The following is a 12597-nucleotide window of genomic DNA, read 5'->3' on the forward strand; positions in this document are numbered from 1 at the left end:
TCTTCTTTAAACTGGTTCTGATATGATACGGGTTTCCTCATTAAGTGACCACGTAACTTTGACACGTGTTCATTTTGTGTATCTATGAGACTTGAGGTTTCACCTTTTATTTGACAGACAGAGATCACAAATAGACGGGGCGGGGGGCGGGAGCAGAGAGCCTGATGCGGGGCTCAATCCTAGGACCCTGAGATCATGACCTCAGCACAAGGCAGAGGCTTAACCCACTGAGCCACCTGAGAGTCCCCCTGTCAAGTATATTCTTAGATGGAGACCACAGTGGATTCAGAGTAAAGGTTATTGCACTGACATGGCTTCAGTGAACACTGCTTGAAGTTACATGTTAATTTGTTGATTATTTCGCCAGTAGAATGTAAATTCTAAAAGAGCAAAGACTTTGTTTACTTCTGCAACGTTGAAAGAATTGTCCACAGACCATTATCCTAGTTTGGATAATATTTCCAAATTATCTGGAAGGCCATAGTTAAGTCAGGCTACCCGGAAGGATGGAGTTGGGGGTGGAAGCAATTTAACTCATAATGAATTATGACATTTCTCCACTTTGGACTACAGTAATACTCCCCTCAAAAAATTACACAGCCCTCATTGTGTTCCATGCTGGGATCCTATCACTTTTTTTTTAATCATTTCATCCTTTCAACAATAACTCTATAAGGCAGGTACATTTATATTATTTAACTCCTCAGAGAAGTTAAATTACATGTCCAAGATTACAGGGCCAGTCTGTGGAGAAATTGGAACTCTCATACATTGCTGGTAAGAATGTAAAATGATGCACTGTTGTGAAAAAGTTTTGACAGTTTTTCAAAAAGTTAAACATAGAGGTGCTGTAAGATCAGCAATTCCACTCCTACACACATAATGAGAGCCAAGTGCACACAAAACCTCGTCACAAATGTGCGTAGTGGCATTACTTATACAGAAAAAAAATGAACAAGTGTCCATTAATCAAGGAATGGAAAAATGAGATGTAGTATATCCAAACTAATGGGATATAGTTCAGCAATAGAAAAAGATACATAATGCACCTCAAAAAATATTATGCTAAGTGAAAGAAATGAGTCACAGACCACATATTGTATAGATACTTTTATGAAATCTCCAGAAGAGTCAAATCTATACACAGAAAGTAGATCGATTAGTGGTTGCAGTGGCTGGAGTTGGTGGGGGACAGGGGACAAATGCTAAAGGGGACGGAGTTTCTTCTTTTTTTGTTTTTAATGTAGGTTTTTTTTTTTTTCAGTGTTGAAAATGTTCTAAAATTAGGTTGTGGTGATGGTGGCACAACTCTGCATATACTAAAAGCCATTAAATGGTACACTTTAGGTGAAATGTGTGGGTCTGTGAATTATATCTCATTAAACTGTTAAAGGGAGGTGAAGGAGGGGACTGGCTACTGGGGCGAAATGGAAGGGTCAGCCTTAACAGGCAGAGGAACTACACTGACATGGAAAATTATGAAACAAACACGAAAAACATCAATAGATTGGATAAACTCTTGATCAAGTCATTTTAAGAGAAAATTAGAGAATCAGAAGATTGCAGTGACAAAGAGACCCAGAACTCAGCACAGAGAGACAAAGATAAAATATGAGCAGTGATGACATGGAAGGGAGAGAAGAAGGATATACAAGCAGATTCCAGTCCCTCAGCTAAAAACTCCCACCCCAACTGATACTATTTCAATACATTATTTTAATTTGATCTTTCACACCATAGTTTATGGTTAAAATGTGTTCTGTATTAGCCTTCTCTGTCAACTTTCATCATAGCACTCTGGGAGAAGACAATTTTTAAAGACTTCTACCAAGGAGAGTCTGACTGCCAATAAAAGCATTTATAGCAGATGAATGGATCTATAATACAGTATATTCATTATTTCTAAGAAATAAGAGGATTATTTAAAAATCAGTTTAAAGCCCCATTAGTCATCATTAGATCGTTTCATCAGTTGTGAGCTGGAAAGTGTGGATTCAAGTTAGTCTTTCCCCCATCCCCTTCAATGAAGCAAAAATTGTTTTGATGGAAAAACGCTTCTTAATAAAATAAAACCATAAAAGTAAAAGAACCCGGTTGCTTCCCTTGAATGTTCTATTGAAATATCTCAAAAAGCACTTCATTTGTTCAAAAGACACCCTTAACCATCTTCTCAAATGGTTCTTTCCTTTGAATTGTTGATGTCATCTCCATTTTTAAGTCTGTCTTGACATATTTCATGGTCATGTTGAAATGTTTGCCTTTTAATGACACAGCATAGTGGTGGCAAAACAAACACAACTACTTTATAGGAACAACTTAGCAACCTGCTCAAAGTCTATGGTTTGACAGAATTCTTATTTCCTCCTACATTAATATGGATAGTACTCAATGAATTTCTTTTTCTTTTTTTTAAGATTTTAAAGTAATCTCTACACCCAACATGGGGCCCAAACTTACAATCCCGAGATCAAAATTTGCATGCTCTACTGACTGAACCAGACAGGAGTCGCTCGATGAATTTCTTATCTACCCAAAAGAAGTTTAACAGCGAGGAGAAAACTGCAATGTTGAATTCTGCTTCACAGACTATTAGAAATCAATAGAACATTTAAGCTGTATTATAAATCAATTGATTTGTTTCCCACCCCAAAACTGATTTTTAGTATAAGTAACAGTACCAAACTAAAAGCAACAGTGAAAAACAATCTCTAGCAAATTGAATATCTTTGTGATCTAAATATATTCTAGAAATTCACAAGTAAAACACTACAGCAGAAAGAGAAAAAATGGGCAAAGGCTATGGATGGACAATTCGCAACCAGTGACAAAATTTCCTAAGAATCATACAGGAAAATGATATAAAGAATTGAAATTAAATATAAATGAAATATTATTCCCCTCTTTGTTAAAGGAATATAACTTGAAAAGATAATATCCTGATCTGATGATATCATGAAATTAATACTTTTGTACATAACTCATAGGATTGCAAATTGGCTCAACCATTTTGGAAAACTATTTGATAGTATGTATTAAGAGCTACAGTAAATTCACATTCTCTAACCAAGTAATGTCATTTCTAAAAATCTATTCTTAAAGTCTAAAAAATGAGAAATCATCTGCACAAAGACATCCTTTATCATCTTTTATCATTATTTATAATAGAAAAAAATTAGAAACAACCTTAATGACCAGTGATAGTTTAGTACATTATGGTACACCTATATGATGAGATACTCTAATGTTTTTAAAATTGTAAAACAAGGAAAAATATTTATGATATAATGTTAAGTGAAAAGAGAATACAAAATTGTCTATACTGTGTTTACAGTAATACTAAACACAAACCAAAAGTAAATATATCAAAATGAACACCAATGGCTGTTAAGCTGGTAGAAATTATGGGTTTATGATATTCCTTTTATCTAATTTCCAGTGAATGAGTAAGAGTGTGTGTGTGTGTCTGTGTGTGTGTGTGTGTGTGTGTGTGTGTGTTTGGTTATTGGAAAAGTTCATTTTATTTTTTTAAAAGATTTTTCTATATTTATTTATTTTAAAGAGAGAATGAGGGGGGAGTAACGGGGCCTTGGGGAGGAGTGCAGGGACTAGCAGAGAGGGAGAGAGAAGGAGAAAGAATCCCAAGCAAACTCCTCACTGAGCACAGAGCCCAATCTCATGATCATGACCTGAACCAAAACCAAGAGTTGGATGCTTAACCAACTGAGCCACCCGGGTACTCGAAAAAGTTCATTTTATAATAAAATGTCAGGCAACCTTAAAATACACTAAATTATTACCCAGGGTCTAAATTAGTGGGAAAAAAAAAACAGTTATAGAATATTTTAAGAGAAATCTGGCTTTATTCCTTTTTAAGACATAACTGATGAATAGATAAGCTTAACTGTGATCAGCATGTTAGTTGCCTATGATCATTTTTATAACGGGAATAAGGTTTTCCCTGTCCAGACTCTGAATTGATAAGTGGGGAACTCTGTGGTCCTGCCCTAGCCCCCATCCGGGTAGTCTCAGGAACTCTCTCCATTGCTTAAATTTCCATATTGTTCTTTTGAGGGTTTTTACATTACGCCACTTTCCCAGGTCACAGCCTCAGTAGTTCAATTGGCTTTGTTTTCTTCATGGGCAAAACTAGTGGGTTAAACTAAGTGATGTCAAATTCCAGGTCTATAATTCTGATTCTAAATTAAGGCTTTCAAAATGCTTTAAGCCTACTAATTCTCAAATTGTTTAGGACTTTAATCTAACAAGCTTCAGCTTCAGGACCTTTCCCATGTTTGGGCCTGAAAATCATGTGTTTTTGTTTAATTCACAAAAAAATAAGAGATTTTGACCCCCACTGGGTAAGGCAGTTGGCTATTTCCTCCTCTGCTTCTCCTTTACATTTCCTCTTGTGTCAGGTGGTGTCCTAGTGGGATATGGGGCATTCAAGGAAGGAGGAATTGAATTGGAGTTTCATTATTTTGAATGTGATGGGAATTCATGTGCCTCAGTTGCATTTCCTTGTCTTGGGAATGGTTTCTAGGACCGCTGTCATTCCCACTGTGCTGACTCACCTGATGATGTGCCATGAAAGGCAAAGCCAGGGATCTCCCTACAAGTGAGCGTGTCCTTCAACAACAGACTCTGAAAGTATCTGGATCATGGAGAGGAAACAAGGTTTGAAATACTCAGAGACAGAAACTAGTCTGTGCAGAATGCTTCCAAATCTTCCAGCTTTGAAAGAAACCATGTGGACAGAGTTTTGTACTGAGTTTAACTGAGACAATTAGTCAAAGACATCCAAATGTAAATAATAGAAATTCCTGAAAGAGAGAGAGAGGAAATAGAAGTGAGAAAATCATTACTATGATAACGTTTCTCAAAACTATAGGGATGAGTTTCCAAGACTGAAAGGCTGGCTTAGTGACCATAGCATTAGAGTAAAACAGATCCATGTGAAGGCACATCAGAGCAAAATGTCAAGACACTGGAAACAAAGAGAACAAGACACTGGAAGCTTTCTACAAGCTTCCAGAGAGAGGGAAGAAAAACAAGCCATATGGAAAGAATCAGACTCAAACAGCCTTGAAATTCTCAGCAACAACCCTGGAAACTAGAATACAATAGTGGTTGTCTTTCAAAACTCTGAACAAAAAATGATTTCCAATTTATTTCTACACACAGCCAAGCTACCCACCAAGGATGGGGACAGAATAACTACATTTTGAGACAAGGCTCAAAAATTTTACTTCCCACCTCAGAAAGCCACCAGAAGAAGTGAAATGAAGCTATGAAAGAAGAAGGTGTGAGGTGCAGACACGAGATCTGACAGGGGTGAGGTGTGGCCAAAGACTCCCAAAGGTGGTGAAGGGCTCAGGGAGAAACCCGGAAATCACGTGCAGAGGTCAACCAGACCAGACAGGAGCCTGCGACTCAGGAGCAAAATACACGGAAGGAAGATTGTGAGCGCGGTTGCCTTCTGCAGCTCTACTGGGTTTTCATGCTGAGGAAACTGCTCGAAGATGTACGCCACCAAAACAAGGTGAAAACAAAGAAAGAGCAAGACAGGAGAACCAGGAAAGAAGGAATCAAATCTAGGAGAAAATCAAAAGGAATTTCAAAGTCTGAGAGCGAAGGGAAGTCTCTGGATGACAGCTGTGCAGGAGGCCTGGGAAGCAGCCAGTACAGATGGAAGAGAAAGAAGGTCTCCAGAAGGTAAGTCAGGAAAAAAAACAGTCAGGACCGGCATCCCCCCCCCTCCTGCCCCCCCCCCCACCCCCGCCCCAAACTGTCATGAAAGTCCCTGGGGAAGTGTGGCAAGACTTAGCGAACAAAAAGGGCCAAGAAAACGAAACACATGAGTAAACAAGGCAATTATGGTAAATTCGAGAAAAACAGAAAGTCAGAAAAGAAATTTAACCAGAGGATACCACAGTGTTTTAGATGTGGGTAATGATTACATGGCCTCATCAAGTAAACAACTGACTATTGATTTCACAAAACATTGAAATATGTAATTGAAATATGTATATTTGGGGGCAAAGATGATGACAGTACAAGAGTAATAAATCTTCATCATTACAGATGCCAAGAGATAGTATCCAAAGCTGATTTGTAAAAATATAGCATATATACCTATTATTTAAAAATATGAAGTGTGTGTATGTTGTGGGGAGGGAAGCTAAAAGAACGTCTATGTAAGCTTTTCTATGTCATAAACCACCACAAAACTTAGTGGCTTTAAACAACAAACATCTTTTTCTTTCTCATAACTCTGTAGATAAGCTGGGCATTTCTTCTGGTTTAGGTCAGCTCAGCTGAACTGTGTGGTCAGCCAGTGAACTTAGCTGAGGCTGGATGGTCTGGAATGTTCTCACCCATCTGGCGGTTGGTTCCATGTCAGCTGGGGTGATGGTGATGATTTAGCCATCTGTGTTTCATCATGCAGGCAGCTGGCCCAGGCTCTTTAATATAGTTCTTCAAACAGAAAAAAAAGATTTTCTTTGTTTATTTGTCAGAGAGAGTGTGCATAAGCAGGGGAACAACAGGCTGAGGGAGAGGGGGAAGCAAGCTCTCCACTGAGCCGGGAGCCTGATGTGGTACTTGACCTCAGGACCCTCGGTTCATGACCTGAGCTGAAGGCACACGCTTAAACCAACAGCCACTCAGGCTTCCCTCTTTCATATAGTTTAAGAATACCATGAAAGGGCAAACCCAACGCACATGCACATTTGCAGGGTTGGTGTGACCGTTGCTAAAGTTCCACTGGCCCAGACAAATCATATAGCTAAGCTTGAGTTCAAGGGGGGAAGAGCTAGATTCTCCCTGTGGATGGTAGGGTCTGCAAAGTCACAGTGCAGAAGGATGTAAATACAGGGATGGGAAGAACACGTGGTATAAGAATGGACAGTAGTCATCTCTGCAGAGAAGATCTGAGAGAGCAAGGCAGGGACAGGTGAAGTGTGTAGGGGGCTTGAGGAGAGCTGGGAAGGCTAGGGAAGGGAACCACTGTACTTTATAATAAGCATTTTAGTACTATGTTATTTTATTTTTTGTTTGCCCGAGTCCATTTAATTTTTGTATATATTTTTTGCAATTGCCTCTAAGGGCCTTTGATTTTTTTGTTTTAAGTTTTATTTACTGGGGTGCGTGGATGGTGCAGTTGGTTAAGCGGCTGACTCTTGGTTTTTGACTCAGGTTGTGATCTCAGGGTGGTGAGATCAGGCCTGGCGTCGGGCTCTGTGATCTGCCCAGAGCCTGCTTAAGTTTTTCTCTCCCTCTCCCTCTGCCCCCACCCTGTGCATGCATGGTCTCTCTCTCTCCCTCTCTCTCCCTAATAACTAAATCTTTTTAAAAAGAGACAGAGAGAGCAGGGGAAAAGGGAGAGGGAGAAGGAGAGAGAGAGAGAGAGAAAATCTTAAGCAGACTCTGTGCTGAGCCTGATGCGGGCTGGATCCCACCACCCTGAGATCAAGACCTGAGCTCAAACCAGGTGTCAGACGCCTAACCGACTGCACCATCCAGGTGCCCCGCTAAAGGCCTTTTTCTTTTTTTTTAAGATTTTATTTACTTATTTGACCGACAGAGATCACAAGTAGGCAGAGCAGTAGGCAGAGAGAGGTGGGGGCGGGAAGCAGGCTCCCCGCTGAGCAAAGAGCCTGATGCGGGGCTCAATCCCAGGACCCTGAGATCATGACCTGAGCCGAAGGCAGAGGCTTAACCCACTTAGCCACCCAGGCACCCCTAAAGGCCTTTTAAATAACATTTGTAACAAACAGCCTATATATAAGTTTATATCTAGTTTTTAACTGGTTTTCTTTCAAAAACACTAATTCAAAAAGATATATGCATCCCTGTCTACTTTAGCATTATTTACAATAGCCAAGTATCCATCAGTCAATGAATGGGTAAGAAGATGCGATACACACACACACACACACACACACACACACACACACACACAGGAATATTATGCAGCCACGCAAAAGGATGAGATCATGTCGTTTGTGACAACATAGGTAGACCAAGAGGCTATCATGCTAAGTGAAAAAAGTCCGACTGAGAAAAACAAATACCATATGATTTCACTCGTATGTGGAATATTTTTTAAAAATGAATAAATAAACAAAAAAAAAAGCAGAAGCAGACCTATAAATACAGAGCACAAATTGATGGTTTGCCAGAGGAAGGGGGTGGGCAAAAGAAGTGATGGAGAGTGAGAGATATGGGCTTCCAGTAACAGAATGAGTCAGGGGAACAAAAGGCCCAACATAAGGAATGTAGTCAATGATACTGTAATGAGGTCGTATGGAGACAGATGGTAGCTACAATTGGGGTGAACATAGCATAATATATAAACTTTCAAATCACTATGTTGTACATTGTAACTAATACAACACTGTGTGTTAACTATAGTCAAAAAATGGTTTTCTTTATGTTTACATAGGCTTTATGGGAATCCATTTTGATGGCTATATAATATTTTATTGGGGAGATAAACCATAATTTACTAACCATTCTAGTGGTTAGTACTATAAATAGCATTGCAACAAGCACCTTTTTTGCATTAAAACCATTTTAAAAATTATTATTTTCTTAGGATGGAGTCTTAGGAATCTTAGATAAGAAAGTACAAACATTTTAATGCTTTTTGAAGAATATCTATTTACATTTACTATATATATATATATGTTATTTTCTGGACAATTGGTATCGCATTACCATTAGAAGTATACGAATAACCACTCATTTCACATTCTTGCCAGCATTACATTTGTCTGTGTGGATGTAACAAGTCTATTATTTCATTTTTATAACTATATGTATTATTAACTTGACAAATATACAATTAATTTGGAATAAAAGGGAGGGAGTAGTCAATAATGTTAGATCTCTAGGAGTCTCAAGAAAAGGATTTAGCAACTGCCCATCTTTGGGAGATTTAGTGAGGTCTATGAGAGTAGGTTCAATGGAGCAGTGGTGATGGGAAATAAATGAAGGTGGAAAATAAGAAGGAGAGACACCAGGGATAAAATATAGTTTACAAGAAGCAAGATCATAAAGTGAGGGAGGAAGACCGGGTACTAGGTATAAAGAAGTGCTGCATTTATATACAACATGTCAAGCCTCCAAAGCCAGACTGAAATCTGTCCATCCATCCATCCTTCCATCCATCCATCTATCCATCCATCCACTCATCCATCCACCCATTATCTGTCTCTTCCACTTTGTTTTCCTAATGATTATGTCAGGAATGATTTCAAAATGTCAATTTCTTAAATATTGACTGGGCTCAGGATTCAGTCAGGTATGTTATCCAAATGTTCTCAAAGTATGATTTGCTGATCCCTGGGGATCCCCAAGGCCCTTTCAGAGGACCTGAGTTCAAAATTAATTTCACAACAATACATCATTTGGCTGTTCCACTGTGTTGACACCCCGGTGGGTGGTGTACCATCAAGGGACGATGAGGCCCCTGGAGGTTTCGCACAAATCAAAACAGTGGTCCTTGTACTGAGCGCAACTAGTCGTCCTGGCGTTCCTCCCTGTCCAGCATCAGTTTGTTAAAAAATGCTAGCTTGGATTCAGAATGTTCATGATGAACAAAAAGTTATTAATTTTGTTATGCTGACCTTTGAGACCACATTTTTTAAGTACTCTGAATAACAAAATGGGAAGTTCACATAAAGCACTTCTGCAATTGTCTGACTTAGGACCACAACTGTTCTTGTCCACAGAGCAGCACTGTTTTTACTTGAAAGAATGACTGACAGGAAAATGCAAAGATTCAGATGTAGGTATTTGGCAGTCATTTTCTTGAAATGAATGAAGGGAGCCTGTCCTAACCAGAGAATTTGTTGCCAAGGATAAAATCATAGGTTTCAAGGTTAAAGTGAGAATATTGGACGACTTGTATCTACCACCAGGAGCTTGGAGAGTTTTCTGAAGAGATTTGAGGTGAAATAGACAAATGGGATTTTTTTTTATGTTGCATAATGTTGTCAATATTTGAATATCCATGTAACTCAATGAACCAGCGTTTCCCAGGTAACCAAGGCATGATGTTACAGAATCATGAACAGTAAAAGAGGCAATCAGAATACAAGGCAGACTAGTAATTTCTAGTGTAATAGTTTGGAAGTTTAATGATATGGTTTCATATCCTACATTACAACTGACCTTTAAGAAATCAGCACTTCTTGGGGAACCTGGGTGGCTCAGTTAGTTAAGCACCTGCCTTTGGCTTGTGTCATGATCCCTGGGATCGAGCCCAACTTGGGGCTCCCTGCTCAGTGGGGTGTCTGCTTTTCCCTCTCCCTCTGCCTCTCCACCACTCTCTCCCTCTCAAATAAATAAAATCTTAAAAAAAAAAAAAAGGAATTACCACTTACTAGTTTTTTTGTGTAGAATAAGAGAAAAATAGCCCCAATTACCAAATAGGTTGTTAAAATACTCCCTTTTTCCAACTACATATCTGTGTGCAGCTAGATGTTCTTCATAAATTTCAACCTAAAGAACATATCACAACAGACTGAATCAGAAGATGTGAGAGTCCAGCCAAACATTAAAAAGAGACTTTTAAAACATAAAACAATGCCATTCTTCTAATGTTTTTTTTAAATTGTAGAAAATATATTTATTTTTCATAAAATTATGTCATCTCTATTAACTTATGATGACCTTATTGTTTTAAAAATGAATTTATAAATATTTTTAAATTTTCTCAACTTTAATTTCTAATATAGGAGCTATCAATAGCTATATTCTAGGTAAACAAAAGCTTTTTGGTGTTTCCAATACTTTTTAAGAATATAAAGGGTTTTGAGACCCAAAAGTTTGAGAACCATTGACCTAAGCCTTCTAACCACCGCAGTGGACAATGGTTACTAAGAGCTGTCATCAGCAAATTTTTATTTTTTTTAACAGAGGAGAAAATGGATTCAGGATTTTCAAAATTCATAATACTGTGGATTTATTACAGCTCTCACTTTAACTTCCCTTTAGGTTATTGGCTAATAGGTATTTGCCTGGACAAGAAACTTTTTGTCTGGATATGTTTCTTCATTTATAAAATGGAAATACGGTTTGCTCCCCAAGGAAGCCATAATTTCTTTACCCTGATGAAAGCGGAAGGCAATTATCCCTTGAAATATTTCTACCACAATTTAATTATTCATCTCTAATCCCTCAAGGTATTTCTTGTCTGCTCATATTGGTAATTATCTCCTTCAGCCAAATTCAATACGTGGTTTCTATTTTTACTTGCCCCCAGGGAATTGCAAGGAGCAATTGGTAAGTGTGACCCCTGAACCCTGGAGACGAAAAGTACTATGTAATCCTCACCCTGGGAAAATGACTTTCCCTGCATTTGGCTAAAATCACAACTTGGGCTTATGGCATTAAATTTTAACCTTAAGGACTCTGATGTGAACGTACTGACATGGGTTTGGCATCTTTCTGTTGCTTCTCTTTTAAATTATAGAAAAACATCGAGAAGGATGTCCAAATCAGTGAACTTGATGTTCAGCAAAATTAAGAGCACGTATCCGTGGTCTTCAAAATATGAATCAAGGCAATCTTCATCATTTCTTGGCCTATAGAAGCATGGACCTGACCTCTGCCTTCACATTCATGTGGCATTCTCCCGATATGTGTGTCACCGTCCAAACTCCCCCTTTTATAAAGACAGTGGGTCCTTTGGATTAGGGCCCATCCGAATGAGCTAATCTTATTTTAGCTAATGACATCTGCAATGACCCTATTTTCAAATAAGGTCACAATCTAAGATACGGGAGGTTAGGACTTCAACATGTGAATTTGGGGGATGCACAGTTCACCCCACAACAGCATACATCCAAGACGCGCTCTGTTGCTGCCCCGCCCCATCCCATCCCCCATCACCAAGAAGACAGAGCCTTTGGGCAGGAAAACCTAAAGAATGTGAGCCTTTCCACGCAATCGAATGACTGGTTTTAAAGTAACTTGAAGTCATTCCTCTCTATATGGGTTTTTTTTTTTTTTCCATCAACTGGATACACAGCTACATCTGATTGACTTTTTTTCCTCAACTTTTAAGGGCTGTATTTTCCTTTTGGTTTACATTTTCTTACAGTTAAGTAAAACCAGCCTGTTTCCAAGGTCAAAACTACAAAATATATGCATAGGTAACCAGTTTTTATCCCTGTCCCCTGAATATTGTCCCCCTCTCTCCCATAGCTATTTTTTAGTTAAAAAACAATTTAATCTAAGCACATGTGTACTTATGTTCCCATCACCCCCGTTTATTCCATAAATAGTGGCGTACTCAACGCTTCTCCAACTTGCTTTTTTCAGGGAGTCCTGTATCCCAGAAATCACACCCTGGTAGTAGACACGTAGCACTCATTCCATTCTAGAACTGCCCAGCAGTCTTTTGTGTGGATGCGCCGCGGTTAATTCTCTTACTGATGGATTTTGGGATGTGTTTCCAGTTTTCTTGTGGTTACAAACAGCGCTGCAGTCAATATCATGGCATACATCATTTTGTTCATTTGCCAGCATGCCTTTGGGCTTTCTCTTCTCACAAGTGTTGAAAAATGTGGCATCATTCTTGCCTGCTGG

The sequence above is a fragment of the Lontra canadensis genome, unplaced genomic scaffold (assembly GCF_010015895.1).
Source record: "Lontra canadensis isolate GAN:19392208 unplaced genomic scaffold, GSC_riverotter_1.0 scaffold32, whole genome shotgun sequence".
In the NCBI taxonomy this organism is placed as follows: Eukaryota; Metazoa; Chordata; class Mammalia; order Carnivora; family Mustelidae; genus Lontra; species Lontra canadensis.